Source organism: Musca autumnalis, unplaced genomic scaffold (genome assembly GCF_047663935.1).
Source record: "Musca autumnalis isolate F117 unplaced genomic scaffold, ASM4766393v1 scaffold_5, whole genome shotgun sequence".
NCBI lineage: Eukaryota > Metazoa > Arthropoda > Insecta > Diptera > Muscidae > Musca > Musca autumnalis.
The window spans coordinates 65,000,499-65,019,997 of NW_027412088.1; the positions used below are offsets into that span (position 1 = coordinate 65,000,499).

A 19,499-nucleotide genomic window follows, 5' to 3' on the forward strand; every position below is an offset into this window, starting at 1 on the left:
TCACTACTTTTACCGTTATAAAACAAGTAAGCAAAGGCAATAGTCGGACGGGGCCGACCATGTGATACCCTACACCACAACCTGTAGGAATTAGCTATGTGCAACAGCCTTACACGCTGAATGTCCAGGTTCGATTCCCACCTAATTGTCTACGGTGGAAAAATACTCCTTAGTAATGTTGGCGATATTTCCTGAGTATTTCAGCCATGAAAAACGTCTCTACAAGTGGCAACTTAGGACACGCCGTTCGGACTCGGCGATCAAAACTAGGTCACATGTCAATAACATAATATGAATCCATTGATATAATAGAAACCTCTCTTGTCTTTACTGGGATGTTTGTGGAAAAATATATAAATTATACATATCTAAAAAACATTCGAAAATTGGAAAATTCACATTGATTAGCCCCTCCTGCTACATCTTCATCATCTTCATTCATCATCAGGTTCCTTTTTGGAATATATAATAAATAAATATATATACCATGCAATTTGGAATATTTGCGAGTTTATTGAAGATCTATCGTCAATTCGTCAATTATGCACTTGTACCTCACATATGCTTCGAAAATAGTTCATTGTGGGCTTATATTGTGATATCTAAAATATATTTTATACCGGTAGAAATAACTAACAATGAATCAAAATTCAAAAATGTTGCATGCAAACAAATTTATAAATCCCAAAATTATTCATATTCAATTATACAGCAAAGAAGATAGTATAAGTCAGCTGCGCTAACGGTGATATACCTTCAGCCTCTAAAAATATATTTATTTTATAACACGAGTTTGCTTCAAAACACGTAGAATCTGTAGGTATCGCAATATGGGGCTATACCAAATCAATTTCAGTAAGCTAAATTCTGAGTTTTGGAAATATTTTAGAATTATTTTTTCAGATTTGTAATTTTAGTTGAAGCCGGCAGGGGTATTTTCAACTTCTGGACTGTTATCTCAGGAAGTATGACTTACCCCGGGAAGGGGACCAGAATAGGGATCGTAAAAAGAACCTTCTTCAAAAAAAAAAATAATAATAATAATAATCAAATATAGATATAGTCCATATTCCGACTTGACACATGAGTGGATGAAATAATACGATGTGTAAAGTTTCGACCAATCAGAAAATCCCCTTGAGAGTTAACTTGCGGATTTGCGGCGCAAGTACAATCTGCTGAAAAAAAATCAAAACGATTCGAGAGGACTCTTAAATTTCCCTTTTCCCAATTTTGTGTGGGAGGTACCCTAAGGACCAAGATATAGAAGGAACAATAACATATGGAAAGTTTGGAGCAAATCGATTGCTCACTTCGCCAGTTATCGTTCACACAATTTTTCGAAAACAATTTTGAACTTTTTTGGCGTAGGTGTGGACCAACATAGCCTACATTCGAACTTCAACAAAGTTTGGGCAAAATATTACATTGTATAATATTTGGTTCTAATCGGTAGATCCGTTCAAGAGTTATCGTGCGCACCAGCCAGCTAGACATTGAGAGAGACATATGAACAAACAGCGCTAAATAGACTCCAAATTGTCTGAAACCAATTTCCACCAAATATACTTGCGGTCTAAAACCAATATTTCTATGTTTGTATCTCCTAAATCCTGAGGTATAAAATAGGTGGCGAGGCGACCCCATGTTGCAATATTTGTATAAAAATCCAATTTGACAACTGAACTGAGGAAATTGTGGTTCTCTACACAAAACACATTATATATAAGGCAGTAGGTGCGTTATTTAGCAGACACATTATTGCAATTGTCATCAGGGGAAAGATCAGTAGTTATTTTTCCATATGTAGGCTACTTTGCCGGTATATGCCCTCCAGGAATGAAAAAATGGACCAAAAATAAAATTTGTATATTTTTCATACAAAACTAATGCTCTATGTCAACCGTCAAAAAATATAAGATCATCATTCAAATTTATAGACATTTTCTTCAACCTAAACTCTTACCTTGTGCAAAATTTCGAGACTATTGAGCTATAATTGCGACCTCTAGAGTGTTAATTACTACACTACAAACAAAAAACTGGATATATTAGGCTGTAACTGTGTTATCTGATCACGTACATCAACATAATTGACATCAATTGAAAGGTCAAGAGATCGTCTTCCAAATATAACTCACGAGTGGGGAATGTGTCTTTCAGGAACAAAGATATAAGCTGTTTATTAAAAATTTTCACAATTTTCACACAAAAGTTGTCTGATCGCCATCTCAAATTGCAAGGTTCTTCTCTGTCATATACTCTTACCTTTTTTAAAGGAGTCTCCGACGAATATTTCGCGGTGTTACATGAATTTTTCCCAAAACAAACTTATAATACCCTTTCCACATAGTGGTGTAGGGTATAAAAATAAAACGAAGTGACCCAAACGAAGTAAAGGCATTTTCGTTGTCCATGGATCCCAACACGATAGAATTTTGCATCAGAACGCTTGAATATTTTTCTGGTCAACTTTTGTAGCACAGGGCCATTTATCGACATCCGAAAAGTTTGCACCTTCTCAAGGCCAAAACTGCCTGAAGGAGCGTTCCAATGCTTTTGCGATGTATTACAGAGTTCTTAATCACTGTCTTGGCTGGAAAAAAACTTAAAGTCAAAATCGGGAGGCTCGATTTTCGCAGTAGACCTATGGTCTAGTGGACTTTGCTCAGTTCAATCCCAGGAATCAGAATCGCGAAGAGCTCATTATGATCTTCAAATCGCCCCGGCCTAGTGAAGATATTAAATATTCCATTTGTAGCAATCAAAAGCGAACAGCATAAAGGAGTTCTTTGCCATGCATATGTATTAAAATTAAGATAGTTTTTTGGTTTTTTTCTTATTTTGTAGTTGATTGAATTTTGTTGATTGAGAATGTGCATCAACCACGGGTACGTATAGGTACGAAGTTACATAAAGATAAGTTCGACCATGAGTATGAGGTTTGATGGTACCGGCATACAAGGAATGTAGCTATGTTTGATGAGAATATATATTTATTCATTGACCACATATCACAGAGTATTGCATAAGAATGAATAAGAATCCATGTTTCTGTTTGGTCAATACAAGGTTTCCATAGTCAATGAAATTTTAAAAAAATGATAATCTTATAGATATTTTTAATACATTTTACTCGAAGTGATACCGAAATATATTGCATTTTACTTCGGTGCGTGATTGATCCCAGGTTGGCTTCTCTCCTTCAGATCTGCCGAACAAACCTCGTTAAGACACTCGCAGAGGGCGACAAAGTGCGCTTACAGAGGACCAAAAAGTGAGCTCGAGACCGACTACAGAAAAGAAATCAGAGAGGTATCTATATCAAAGAGACGGAAACAATAACCTTCTCCGATCCTTCAGGCGGAAGTCGGAACGATTGCAGAGTGTCTGAACTACTCTAACGCTATCACGAAGCCAATCCCCGTAAACATCCTAACTTACAGCAAAACAACAATTGAAACTATAACAAACAAGACAGTTAAATTAAAAGATGTCTTGGAGTGTAAAAACTCAATTAACGACTAGTCCCATCATGATTCGGTGAACATTATAACTCTTTGCCAAATAAACCTTCAAGAAAATAATGTCCACATACCCCCTGTAATAATAAAACCCTACGGGGAAAACAAAGGACCTACTTTAATGAGTAAATGTACCATTATTAGACTGACAGACACCCTTACAAGACACATGTGTTGAGAATAGTGAATGGAGAGCATGCGGAGAGGACAACGCGACTGTCGCGACGGAGCGTTGGAACACTATATCTGTCATTGCCCAGCTTTCGCGACCCTAAGAACCCACCTCCTGGGAAACAATACAATACAAGAACTACACCAAGGTAGGGAAAATCATTTGGGATTTTTGCCCAATAATTTTATATCGACTACCCTATGTCAGTCTACTCCTTTTGGTGCCCAACCTAAAAATGGCAAGATACCATGAACCATGAACTTCGATAGCAAACTGATCCACTTACATCTCTTTTTTAACTCTTCACATATTTTACTGAAATAATTCCAACAGCCACTTTCCGTCAACATCAAATTTCCACATCCATCGCTAAATTCCCAATGTATACCCTATTTGAAAACGTAAACCTCGTTAATCCGCTTTTATGCACTGCTAACAACTATTAATTTGTATGTAAATTTTTCGCTTTAAAAATCATTAATATTTTAATTTCAAAATTATGTGTGTGTGTAATTTATATTGCTTAAGGCCCGCCCTCCCATGGCGGTAGCCATTTCTTATGGGGAAAAACGTAAACATAGCTGGCAACAACACACCACATACGCCATCATATATACATACATACATAAATACTCACAATCCTTCATTGTATATTTTTATAAACTGGGCACAAAGAAAACTATAACAACAAACACCTACACACACTCACTAACACTTGCACTTGAACACTTCGCAAAATAAAGACACATGCATGTGCAGATGAAAGAATACAGGCGGGCTGCAATATATATTTCTAAACAACAGTAGTTCACACTGACATCGTTATACGATATTGCCACCAACATCCAGGCGGCCTAAAAAAGAACACTAAACTAATACCACAAAAATTCCAAAATAGGCTCTCTTTTTAAATTGACGATTTATTTTGGAAAGCTTTGCCATATGTTAAAATGAATATGATTCTTCCCGTTTTTAAATTCCACAGTTATTTCATTTATTTTTCTTTCACTCGTTTGGGGCAAGGATAATTGAAAGCGGCATAACGCACACGCAAACACACCAATAAAATTGTGACCGTCTTTTTTTGTTTATGTGTGAAACACGACGAAGAGAAAGAGAGAGAGCACCGAAACGGAATGTGTTATTTATAGAATATCCGGCAATAGACTGAAGTAAAAACCATGGCGCACGTCTATGCCAAGCGATGTTATCAGTCCTTGGCATCGGACTGATAATAACGTAGTGTCAAGTATATGCTGCTGACGTCATAACAATAGAAAACTACAAAACAAAAACATAAGTTTTTCTCAAATTGAGAGCGATTCAATGCAGTTGAAAAGTATAAAGAGAATCGTCATAGTGAAAAAGGAACATGTTATGGTGAAATAAGAGAATGTAAGGGAACTAAAGAGTACTCGTGTGGTGAAATTTGAATAAGGATACAAGGTTATATGCAGAGTTGCCGTTGTTGTTGGGTATTTTATAACAAAAGTGGTCTTAAAACTGAACGCAAACGAAGGTGTTAATAACTCTTTTTTATAACAACAGAAATTTATAAAATCACAACAATATCAAACAAATAATCAAACCGAAACACGTCAAATTTTTTGGATTTAGAAATTTACAAATATTTTAAGTTTTCAGTGGTCACAGAGTTTGACACATCTTTCATACCAGGACCGCATTTTTATGAAATTAAAAAAAAAACAACAACAAAAGCATTAGTCGACTTTGCCTACAGATATATACGCTCAGCCTGTGTGAATTGAAACTTTCAACTATTGATATTATCCCCAATAGTTACGTATTAGAGGGTTTTCAGATTTTGTGGTCGTTTTTTGGAAGCTCAAAGGTGTTGCGGAGGTAACTAAAGGAATATGCCGACATAGTCTATTTTGGAAGTCATTCCTTTCAATAGCTATAGCGCCCAAAAGTGATTTACGTGTATTACCGTATAACTTAGAGGTTTTGGACCACTACCTAATGAGGCATGGACTTGCCCACGAGAAACATAATATCGCTGTAAACAGGACCAAAAGGAGTAACATCGGTATACATTTCCAGAGCATCTTCGAACAGACCCTAAACTGCACTTAAACAAAAATATGGAACTTTTGTGAGAAATATTACGATGTGCAAAGTATGGACCAACTCGATTACTGTCTTCAATAGTTATCGTGCTCACAATTTCAGTGAAAAGTATTGAACTTTTCTGGGGGGTACCCGATGGAGTGGGACTATATGGCCCGTCCTCACACTTAAACTAAGTATGCGCAAAATTTATTTCGGCTGATCGTGCCCTCCAGCGACTACACATAGTGCCATATGAGTTTTTTACAGCTTTACGGCTACTTTCTCAGGAAGTATGGACTTGCTCCTGAAAGAAAACCTATACCATGGTAATGGGGGCAGAAAATAAAAGTTGTTCCAGCAAAAATCAAAGGGATTGGAGAGAGAGAGATTTTCGATGTGGAGTGCATCGATCAAATGTAATCTTTGTATGTCGATAAAGGACCATCCTATAGCACTATGAAAAAACAGTTTAATGAATTCAGTCGTGGCAGACACTCTCTAAAAAAAGAAGATGGTGGTACACTACAATTTGTTTGCCTGAAACATGAGAATACGAATCATTGTGTACCCTGCCTAGGCGCCCAAGGACTTCATTTGATTCCCGAACATGAAGAAAACAATATATACTTCAAGCTGACGATTGATGTTTGGGCTAGGATCGAAACTAGTCTTCGCTGCCTTACCCCTTGGCTAACAATGCCAAGCTTTCTCCACTAATAAATTAGTTGTTTTAAAATATTAAAACAAACAGACTATTTTGAAGAAAAAGCAAAAAAAAAAAAAACAAATATTTTTTAGAAATACTGTTAACGATTTATTCATATATTTTCTAATTACAACTAAAATTGATTTCTTAGTCACTTTTTCTACAAAAGTGATAAAGAACCCCATAACTTTTGGGCGCAGCATCAAATTAGGTAAACGCGAACACAATTGAAAACCATTATTTTTTTCATAAACATTTTTAAATTTGTTTTCAATAAAATTGTTAAAGAAATTTGAAAATTACCATATTTTCCTATACCATAACTGCTGAGGGTATAAAAACACGACATTTCAAATTGGAGAAGTAAAGCAACAAATAGAGAAGAATGGAAATGGATTCTAAGTTCGACTTATAGGACAAATATTCTGTAGAAGGCCAATAAATATTGATGAAGAAGATCGTGATGAAAAGGACTGTTACATGTTTTATAGAAGATAAGCTGGTCTTAAAATCAAAAAATTTAAAATGTTATTATTCGAAAATAGTATTATCAACGATGTTTCTTTCTTGTTAAAAAATCTCGTTAATTGCCAACAATTACCAATACACTTATATCGAAGTCGTATAATAGAATACAACAATGATACGTTTAAAATTATCTACTTATTTCAATTAAGAATAAGGAATTCTATTTATGTCATCCAACAGCAAAAATTTAATATTGTTCTTTTGTAGTTATTTTTTGGTTTAAACATATTTTATGTCATATTTGTATTAAATATATGCTTACCAATATACACTAACTGTATCAAATAATAGCGAAGTCCTGAAAGCGAAAAGAGAGCAATTAGTTGAAATATTGCAAATGAAATATCATAACATACAAATCTATTAACAAACTGAACTGTACATTTAGTGCAAGTGAATTGAATTTGCAAACGTAGTCTTAACTTAACTTAAAACCATTGGTTGTATTTACCAGCCAATTCGTCGGTGTCATGCTTAAGTGTTCCATACGCCATTTTTTACTTTTTGAGATACAGATGGTTTCTAGGGTTTTCGGGTATGCTCTTTCTGAATATCTAGTCGGCTTTCTTCTATCTGCTCTAGTTTCCGAAATATCCACGCCTCGACGGGAAAGCATAAACTTTTTTCAGTTATGAAATTAATATTTTAAAAAAATAGGTAAAAAAACTTTTTAAGTTAAACGGTTTTATGTTAAACATACATTGCAATGTTTAAGATTAATGTACTAAAAACCAAAAAATAATAAAATAGATACAGTCGTGGGAATTATAAACATATGCATATACTAGACTAAAATAAAACCGTGGGGCACGTCAATTGTCTACAATCGTTGATTAAAATGTTTGTTACACTATAATTAGGCAGTTGTTCAACCGACAACGATGGACGTGTGATAAGTAGGGCTAGAATGTGGAAACAAGCTAGCAAGCTCGATTATAAGCGAGTTTTAGGGTTTCATAGTGGTGAGCGAGTAGTACTTTGTCGATTAAAGACAAACTACTAGCAGTGAAACGCTTCCTCGCCAGGCAGCAGTGTGAATGTGCAACGATAAACTAGTTGAAACATCTCTTTTATTTACATGGAGTGTATAACTATTGGAATTTCCATGAGCAAGAAAATAGTAAGTAATTTCCTCACCGTCTGCGGGCCAACTGCCTAACGACGAATTAAACGATTCTTCTATCGCACATTAAGTCGATAATTTGTAGACAATTGACGTGCCCCACGGTTTTATTTTAGTCTAGTCTATGCATATGTTTATAATTCCCACGACTGTATCTATTTTATTACTCTTTTGGTTTTTAGTACATTTATCTTAAACATTGCAATGTGTGTTTAACATAAAACCGTTTAACTTAAAAAGTTTTTTTACCTATTTTTATTTTCTAGTTTTTAGTTTTTATTTCGCATTCTGTTTAATTCATTTAGTGCTTCATTATTGCAAGGTTTCTTGCCCGTTAGTTTATTGCAGTCCAACTCCTCTATACGTAGTCCCTGCAAAGATCTTACTCTACTAAGAGCCACGTAGGCTGGACCTTCTTCAAACAGTTTCGCACCTAAGTATACGACTGCGTGATCCACAGTGCTGCCCTGCATTTTATGTATTGTAGAAGCCCATGATAGTATTAAAGGCAACATTCTTCTTTCAGCAGTCCCGTAATTGTACTTAGCTAGAAACTGTATGGCTTTCGGGTGCATAAAATGTACTGTATAGTGCACTGTATTCTTTTTGTCAAGCCCTTTTATTTGATACCCATATTAGAGGGATTGATAAAAAATTGTTGTCAGCCATTTGGTAGCGGCGGCCATCTTAGATTTCAATTTTGCATAGTAAATTGTATTCTAATTGTTGAGACCTTTCATTTGATACCCATGTTTATGGGATTGATAAAACCTAAGTTATCCGCCATTTTGTAGAGGCCGCAATCTTGGATTTTAATTTTATATAGTACATTGTATTCTACTGGTTGAGCACTTTCATTTGATACCCATATTGATGGGATTGATAAAACCTACGTTAACCGCCATTTTGTAGCGGCCGCCATCTTGGATTTCAATTTTTTATAGTATATTGTATTCTGCTTGTTGAGCCCTTTCATTTGATACCCATATTGATGGGATTGATAAAACCTACGTTATCCGCCATTTTGTAGCGGCCGCCATCTTGAATTTATAATGATAATGAATAAACATAATTGTATTGTCACCAAAATCCAAAGTGTATACAAAATTTCAGATTAATCGGTTGACAGTAAGAGGGTGAAATTTGAATTACTAAATTTGACCCAAGAATAAATAATAAATAAAACAAACGGGGTAAGCTAAATAAAACCTTTTAAAAACTTCCAAGTGTAAAAACACATTTCAACAATCAGAATTTTAATTTTCGATTTAGAAGTATTTAATTTATTGAGGCGAAGATGAAAAAATTTTTTGTCACTTTGTTCCATGTGATTTACAGTATTTCACATTTGTATCATAAGCAGAGATGGCCTGTCGGAAACTGTGACGTATATGACATACATTTCCGACGTATAATACATACGTCAGAAACGTCTTAAACCTACCCAAAAAACATAGGTTTATGACAGAATTAAAACATTTACATCGACAAATTATTTATTTCAACCTTATTTGATCTTTTTTCTTGAATTTTTAAGACTATGTCTTATCAGGCTAAAAGGTCATTCTTTAGTGAAAATACAGATTATTTATTTAATTTTCTTATCCGACGTTTCGCTGGTATTTGCCAGATTCTTCAGGGATAATAATTTATTAAATAGTTAATCTTTTGTCAAGTTTTACATTTAATTGTATAAATTTGAAGGTTTTTTAAACAACACAACAAATAAACTATTAAATAATTGCAAAAATAATAAAAAATTAATGTAAATATTTTAATTATTATCCCTGAAGAAGCTGGCAAATACCAGCGAAACGTCGGATCAGAAAATGAAATAAATAATCTGTATTTTCACTGAAGAATGACCTTTTATTTCAAGTAAAACATTTATAATTTCAACAATATTTGTTTTTAATCCAATTCAATAACATTTTATATTTTCTTGAGATCTTATTTTATTTCAACAAAAAGAACAACACATTTAAAAGATATTAATTTCATTGATTTTGCTTCCATTGAAAGTGTCTTTTATTCCTTGAAATAGAAAAAATATTAACATTTCATATTTCTGTAATGTACTGTTCACATGATATGAAAGATGGAGTTTGAATTGGGCTATATCGTTAAATTAAATCGTTAAATTTCAAACTTTTTGAATATTCTTGTAATATAATTGAATATATATTTGTTATTTTAATATTCATATGTATAGGACACAATACATTTATAACAACGGGTGGGAATTATTTTACAAATTTAATTTCATATTAAATAAATGTCCAATTTTTTGTACAACCACTACAATACATTGCAACTGACACATGCTAAACAATCTTGAATAGCAAAATATTTACTAAAAATTGAAAAAATATCAGTCGGCTTTGCCGACAGAGATATACACTCAACCCGTGCGAGTTCAAACCTTCATCAACTAAAATCCTTCTCCCCAATAATTAAGTATTAGGGAGGTTGTGGCCAATTTGGGCGTATGAACTAAAGCTCGCTAATAATGTGGAGGAGGTACCTGAAGAAATGGGTCGACATACTCCATTTTGAAGTAGATCTTAGGAGTAATTTCAGTCGTTCACCGTATAACTTAAAGGTTTTGTGGCAGTATGTCAGGAAGCATGTACTTACCCAGGAAAAACATAATACCGCTATAAAAAGGAGCAAAAAGAGTAGCATCGGTATAATTGTCCAAATGCTCTTGGAACAGATCCTGAACTGTACTTAAAAAAAATTTGAACTTTTGTGTGGAAGGAACCAAAAGAGAGGGCCTATATGGACCATTTTCAAAGTTAAACTACAATTGGACAAAATATTAGGAGATCCAAAGTTTGGTTGATCGAGAGTTATCGTGCTCTCCAGCCACTACATATGGTGCCATAGGTGTTTTTACGCCCTTCGGCCTGTTTTTTCAAGAAGTATGGACTTGCTTCTGAAAAACTTTTACTGTCGTAATTGAGACAGCGAATGCAAGTTGCTTCAACAAAAATCAAAGTTATTCGAGAGCAGGTCTTAAAGTGAACTTATCCGAAATGTTGTTTCGGAGGTAACCGAAGGAGTGGACAAATATAACCCATATTCGATCTTGATCTATGTATATCTGGAAGATATATTATATATTAGGATGTGTAAACTATGGACCAAATTGTACCCACCCTTCAAGAGTTGTTGTGAACACAATTTTCCGACCATTTTTTAACCTTTGTGGGGGTGGTACCTGAAGGAGTGGACCGACTTGGTTTATCTTCGAACTTAAACTAAGTTTCGACAAATATTACGAATGTCAAATTTTGGACCGAATAGGGAGATCCGTTCGAGAGTTATCTTGCACTGCAAATACTACACACGGTGCCAGAGGGTTTTTTTTCATCTTTCAGGCTATTTTCTCAGGAAGTATGGACTTGCCCCTGATGAAACTTGTACCATCGTATAGGGGGCATTGAATACTCTTTGTTACAACAGAAATCAAAGCGATTCGAGAGGTGGTCCTAAACTGAACATTTCCAAAATTTTGTGTGGGAGGTACCAGAAGAAATGGACCAATTGAATCCATATTGGAATTTCATATAAGACTGGTATAAATTTCATGATGTGCAACGCATGAACCAAATCTGTTACTCCCTTCAGGAGTTAACGTGGACACAAATTTTCCGAACATTTTCGAATTTTGTGGGGGAGGTACCGGAAGATGTGGACCGATATAACCCATCTTCGAACTTAAACTATATATTGTGGGCAAAATATTACGCAAGCGACATTTTGGACCGAATCAGTTGATCCGTTCAAGAATTATCGTACGCTTAAACCAGACAGACGGATCAACTCAAAATTGTCTGAAACGGATTTCGTCCAATCAGTTGATCCGTTCAATAATTATCGTACGCTTAAGCCAGACAGACGGAGTGACGGATCAACTCAAAATTGTCTGAAAGGGATTTCGTCCAAACATACTTGGTGTCTAAAACCATTATTTCAATAAGGCACATTTTTTCCGTATGAAATTGTATATACCCTCGTTAGCATAAATGCTGAGGGTATAAAAAGGGTTAAATATAATTAAAATTTGCAAATATAACACCAAATAACCCTTATAGTAGAGGTAATAAATGTGTAACAATAATTTTAATTAGAAATTATATAGAGAACGTAGAAATTGTTAGGTTTATGACGTAAACGACTTTTTATACGTTTCATACAGGTATGTGACGTTTCCGACGTTTACGACTTTACGACCGTAGAAAACCCAAAAAATCGTCAAACAGACCATCTCTGGTCATAAGTGCGGATATGGAACAAATAGACAAAAATTCTTTTTTAAAAAAAATATCTATAACTTTTATATTCTAATACATATTCCTCTAAATTTTTGCAAATATGTTCTATACACTATTATTAATATTTCAAGTCAAAAATGTAAACATTTGCTTTAGCTAGCTCCACACAGTTGTGACGTAAAACATTAAAATGCGATTATCTCAAAACAGGAAAATGGCGTATGGAACACTAAAGCATGGCACCGACGAATTATTAACTTATTTTATAGTTAACTATAAAAATAAGGAATTTTTATACCCTCCACCATAGGATGGGGGTATATTAAGTTTGTCACTACGCTTGTAACTACTCGAAATAATCATTGTAGACCCCACAAACTATATATATTCTTGATTAGCGTGCAATTCTACATCGATAAAGCCATGTCCGTCCGTCTGTGGAAATCACTCTAGCGTCCGAACGGATTGACGTAGGTGGATGAAATTTTGGGAAAATCTATTATTTTTACGTATATAGCCCCCATACAAAATGACGCGTGACGCGTCGTCGTTTTAAGGAATTTTTAAGATATTCGTCCCATTTTACCACCGAATTGGTTGTAATTTGGTCAAAAAACATTCCTACCAAAGTTGGTTTATATAGGTCCACGGTTTGGTATAACCCCCATATAACGCCCCATATAAAGTACGCGTCATTTTAATATATTTTGAATGTATTAGTCCCATTTTACAACAGAACCACGTTTTGATATAGCCCCTATAGGACGATATCTCCCGATTTTCGGTATTTTGAGGGTTTTGGCCTCATTATCACACCGAGATGGCTGAAATTTGGTATTTAGTCTTCGTTGGGGGTATAAACTTTCCCCCAGAAATTTATAGGTATAGGTCCACGCCATCATATTGCCCCTTCCGATTTTCGGTATTTTGAAGGTTGTGGCCACATTAATCCACCGAAATGGCTGAAATTTGTGGTGGAGGGTATAAAAAGTTCGGCCCGACCGAATTTAACGCTTTTCCTACTTGATAATTTTCAATTTCATTACTTGTATAATTTCAAACTTCTACCAACACTATTTTATACTATACTAGCTGAACCCGGTGCGCTTTGCTGCCCCGACTACGATAAAATATAATGGAATGCATAATTATATTAAAGTTTTTAATATTTTAATGAATAAATATAGGAGATATGAGGGCGTTATATATCTATTCAGGGTTGTTATGGAGCTACTATAGTATTTTTGTATGTTTCAGGAGTAACACTCCTCCGAAAGCCTTTCCGCCTATAAGTATTCCTAATGATTTAGATATATCATAATAAAACATAAATCTTAAGAGGTCTCCCAAAGATATGATACTTAATAGCTCTAGCCTTGGACAATTCCTTCCCAACTATAAGTTGTTGTGTAAATAATGATAACTTCTATGTCTTCAAAATTTCATTGAAATTGAACATACGTAACAAAAACATGAAATCGACCGAAAATATATATGGGAGCTATATTCCTATATGAACCGATCTGGATATAATTTGTCAAATTCATTTTTAGACCATTCATTGAAATTTAACATACATAGCGTGTTTTGTGCATAAAATACAGAAAATCAGCAGAAAATATATATGGGAGCTATAGTCAAATCTGAACCGATTTCGATATAATTTGTCCCATTTATTTCTAGAACGAATTCCGTCACGCTTTCCAAATTTCAGTGAAATTGGACATATATAGTGTGTCCAAATCTTAACCGGTCTCGATATAATTTGGCACATTTATTTTTGGAACAAATTCCGTCAGACATCCCAAAGATCAGCGACATTGGACACATATAGCGTGTTTGATTCATCAAATACAGAAAATCGGCCGAAAATATATACAGGAGCAATATCCAAATCAGAACCGATTTCGATATAATTTGGCACATTTATGTCTAGACCAAATCCCGTTACGCATTCCAAATTTCAGCGAAATTGGACATATATAGCGAGTATGGTGCATAAAATACAGGAAATCGGCCGAAAATATATACGGGAGCTACATATATCCAAATCTAACCGATTTCGAGATAATTTGGCACATTTATTTCTAAACCAAGTTCTGTAACACATTCCAAATTTCAGCGAAAATGGACATATATATCGTGCTTGGTGCATAAAATACAGCAAATCGGCCGAAAATATATATTCGAGCTATATTCAAATCTGAACCGATCTCTATATAATTTAGCACGTTTATTTCTAGAACAAATTCCGTCAGACCCTCCAAATTTCAGCGAAATTGAACATATACAGCGTGTTTGGTGCATCAAATGCGGAAAATCGGCCGAAAATATATATGGAAGCTATATCCAAATATGAACCGATGTCGATATAATTCGGCACATTTATGTCTAGACCAAATTCCGTTACACATTCCAAATTTCAGCGAAATTGGACATATATAGCGTGTTTGGTGCATCAAATGCGGAAAGTCGGCCGAAAATATATATGGGAGCTATATCCAAATCTGAACCGATTTGAATATAATTAGGCACATTTATTTCTATACCAAGTTCTGTAACACATTCCAAATTTCAGTGAATTTGGACATATATAGCGTGTTTGGTGCATCAAATTCGGAAAATCGGCCGAAAATATATATAGGAGCAACATCCAAATCTGAACCAATTTCGATATAATTTGGCACATGTGATTCTAGATCAATTTTAGTCACACGTTCCAAATTTTATTGAAATTGGATATAAATAGCGTGTTTGGTGCCTCAAATACATGAAATCGGCAGAAAATATATATAGGAACTATATCCAAATCTGAACCGATTTCGATATAAAATGGCACATATATTTCTAGTCCAATATCCATTACACATTCTAAATTTCAGCGAAATTGGACATATATATCGTGTTTGGTGCATAAAATAAGGAAATCGGCCGAAAATATATGTATATGGAAGCTATATCCAAATCTGAACCGATTTTGATATAATTCGGCACGTTTTTTTCCAGACCAAGTTCCGTCACTCATTCTAAATTTCTGCGAAATTGGACATATATATCGTGTTTGGTGCATAAAATAAGGAAATCGGCCGAAAATATATGTATGTGAGAGCTATATCCAAATCTGAACCGATTTGAATATAATTAGGTAAATTTATTTCTACATCAAATTCCGTCACACATACAAAATTTGGAGATTGTATCTGTAATAGTTCTAAAGATATTTGCATACAAAATCTAAATTTTTAGGAGGTACCTCCGGTTTTGATGCTATATCTCCAGATCAACGCGAAATTTCAAAAAATTATATTGCCTATTTTCATTCCAGGCCATGTAGCAATGTACCCTAAACATTTCAGTAAGATCTGTTCAGCGGTTTTCGAGTCTATAAGGCACAAACAAACGAACAAACAAACAAACAAACGTACAAACAAATTTCAATTTTATATATATAGATGTCTATATGTCTTATTAGAAACTGAATATGCCACAATCATCTATTACTTTTCTGATTTTCTGTAGTTGCATACATTCTTTACCCCATTTTAACTATAAACTCTCTACACGTTTCGATTATACATTTTTTATTGCAAAGCACTTAACATATTTTTGAAAAAAAAAAACTATTCATTTTGACGCCAGCATATTTGTTGACTTACATTTGTATTTTTTAGCACAAAAGTAGAAAAATAAAAACAACAGATATGAAAATAATATTTCAACTATTGTTACAAGTATGATGTACCATTTCATTTCTAACATATTATGGCGTCGTACAATGGAAGGATATTATTTGAATAAAGGAGGGTTGTAGAAAAGGTTGAGACTCCAATCCTAAGTAATGACATTTTAAATTTTTGGGAATGAATATCACCAATTTTGTATTATGACAGCGTCAAAGTTATGAGTTATTCATTTATATACACTTCCATACGGGCAAAATTTGCCTCATCGAAATATTGGTTTTAGACCCAAGTATGTTTGGACAAAATCCGTTCCAGACAATTCAGAGTTGATTTAGCGATGTCCGTCCATCTGTCTGGCTGGAGCGCACGATAACTCTCGAAAGGACCAACCGATTCGGTCTGAAATTTGGTGTTCAAAAGTTCAAAAATTTTTGGTCCTGTTTACAGCCATATTATGTTTTCCGTGGACAGGTCCATACTTCCTGGTATACTAATCCAAAAGTTATACGATGACCCACTGAAATGACAACTGGGCGCGATATCTATCAACTACACGCAGAAAAATTTATGTTAGAAATATGTTTGGGACCGGTTGCAAACAAATATATGTTTGGATCCAAACATAATATGTTTGTGTCCTAACAAATATATGTTTGCAACATTTTGTAACATATCTCAATTTGATATGTTTGGGTAAAACATATTTTTTATGTTAGAACATTTTTTTCATGGGTGGAGAGAGAGGATGTTTGTCAACGAGAGTAATAACAGTGCTCTCGCGGCTGTGGAATGCTTCTTTATAATGAAGAGTTGTGTGTATTGTATAATAGAAGACGTAGAAGCGAAGAAGGGGGCTTTGGTGGCATGTATGCGTCAAACTCGTGTGTTTCTTGTTTTGTTGTTAACCAAATTAGCAGGAGAAGAAGAAAAGAAGAAATAATATGAATTATATTTATTTTCTTTCTTCAGTGTTTTAGATGCCTTTGTAGAGCCAAGACGGTAAAGTGATTGAATAAATCAGTGTTTTGTTTTTCTTAAAGAAATTGTGCTTTTTAGCAAATTAAATGCCCAATACATTTTATAATTGATTCGGAAAGTTGAATGGAATTATTTTATTGGACAAGGAAGAAATCGCATTTAATATTGGTAATTATATACATATTTATGTATATTTGAAATATGGCATATCCATATTTATTTATTACATTACATAATCATTTGATTCTGGATGCCGATTCCCCGCTGATGATTTTAACTATGAGGACAATTTGTTTTATTTCACAACTAAGGAGAAGCGTTCAACTACGTTTCTATATATTTTTCCTTTTTAAAAGTGTGCCTTTTTACAAATTATTTCAATCAGTTTTTCTTTTATTAAAGTGTGTTATGTATTTCTTTGGAATTTTGTATGTACCTATGTGTTTGTTGTTCTTTTGCCTTTTAATAAAAACCCTCAACATTTGTGTGTATACTATAGTGAGAGCCAGTGAGTTCTTACTGAGAGCAAGTGAGCACACATTTCAAAGTGTTTTACATTCAATTTTACGCTCCCTTGCTCTCAGTAAGCGCCCACTGGTGCATGTGTTTGTTTTTTTTTTGTGCCTTTTGGGTTTGTATTTTTTTGCACCCAAACATTTAAAATGTTTGCATCCAAACATAAAATTGTTTCCACCCAAACATATCTTTGTTTGCACCCAAACATATATATCTTTGCACCCAAACATAAATATCTTTGCACCCAAACATATATTTGTTTCCACCCAAACATATATTTGTTTGTAGACCCAAACATATATTATGTTTGGGACTGTTGCAAACATATATATGTTTGCTGCACTATATGTTTGGGACATATGTTAGAGAGGCTGTTTTTTTTTGCGTGTAGATATGACTCCCAAAATAAGATCCAGTTCCATAATGGGCTATGTCGGTCCATTCCGTCATGTAACTCCTTTTGAACACTTTTGAAATTTAGTCCTAATCCACATGTTTGTCGGCAAGTTCAAATGCCCACAAAGGTCCACAAAATTCTGAAAAGACCCTAAATAAATTCGATCTGTCCGCAGATGAAAGTTTAATTTCACATAGGCTGAGAGTATATCTCTTTTTTACTTGTTATCTATAAAATGGAGAGTATAATTAACTTTGTTATTACGTTGGTAACACAACGAAAAATTACTTAAATACAACTGGTGGTGGAAGGTATAAAAAGTTCGGCCCGGCCGAAGTTAACTCCGTCTTTACTAGTCTTTATTGTAGGATTCTTATTTCATATTCATATATACATAGTCCTGGTTTGGTGCATATCAATAAAAGTGGACAATGTTAAAGAAGATTATCAAAACTTTAAATCTGTACTAGTTTTGAAAATATACTTGATCAAATGTCGGAGGTACAACAAAAACGTTTTGAATATCTCTGTTTTTCTTATACGTAGGAGTATTTCAACAGAAAAAATGATTCTGAAATTAGACATTTGAGCTTTAAATCGATAAAATTGTCATTTTAGATTTTAAAGCGAAAACATTTAATAAAAATCTGTCTATCAGTTGCAAAATTAGTTATTATCTACAATTTTAAAATTTGTAATAAATGAATATTCCAGTAATTTGAGAGCTCGAAGAGATATCAAGTGTAAAACAATAAAATTTATTATAATTGTGACAAATTAACTTGTTATTCTAACGCCTATATGAAACCACAAACGTTTAGTATAATACACAACCTTTGTATTTGTTGTCCAAAAGTACAAAGTGACAGATAGGCCACGCCCAAAAGGTTTGTTTTAATTAAAACACTTAAATGAATGAATTAAATTCTAATTAGGGGTCTAATAACAACGAATGATTAATTTGTGGTTTAACCATTGAATAATGTTGTTCATTAAAGGTAGGCCGAAAGAATATTGAAACCTCAACCGTTTTCAAGGTTATAAGAAACAATTATAGTTTAAGATTTAATTTCTTTAAATAAAACACTAACATTTTCCTGTTACGACAAGAGTTTCCTTTTTCTGTTTTGTTCTGTTATTCTACTTTTATCATTTCAAACTTAAAGTCGTAAACTTATCTTGTGGAAAACCCAAGGTAAAGAAAATAATGAAATGAAGAAAACAAGGGGCCATTATGATATTAATTCCTGGTATTTTCCTCCGTTGCTCTTCATCCATTTTCATTTAAATTTCCATTATAATTACCAAATTTCAAGCAGAGCACAGTGACAATTGCAGGATGTGTTTTGCTTAAAGAATATTTATCTGATTTTTTTAAATAGGAACCTGGAGACATTACATCCAATGAGGTAAGGAAAAAAATATAAGAGATGATAAGACTGTCACTTTAAGTCTTCGCATTTTTGAAATACATATTCAATAACTCTTTTCTATTGGTGGTTCTTGAAAGAATGGACCG

At 33.9% G+C, this 19,499-nt stretch overlaps 1 long non-coding RNA gene across 2 annotated transcripts in view; it reads right to left on the reverse strand.

Annotated features, from left to right (window-relative positions):
- LOC141405345 (uncharacterized) overlaps positions 1-19,499 on the reverse strand; it is a 167,981-nt gene that overhangs the window by 46,275 nt on the left and 102,207 nt on the right. For both annotated transcript variants that reach the window (XR_012413185.1, XR_012413186.1), the window contains exon 4: positions 7,266-7,301. This is a non-coding gene — a long non-coding RNA (uncharacterized lncRNA). The remainder of the gene's footprint in view (positions 1-7,265; positions 7,302-19,499) is intronic.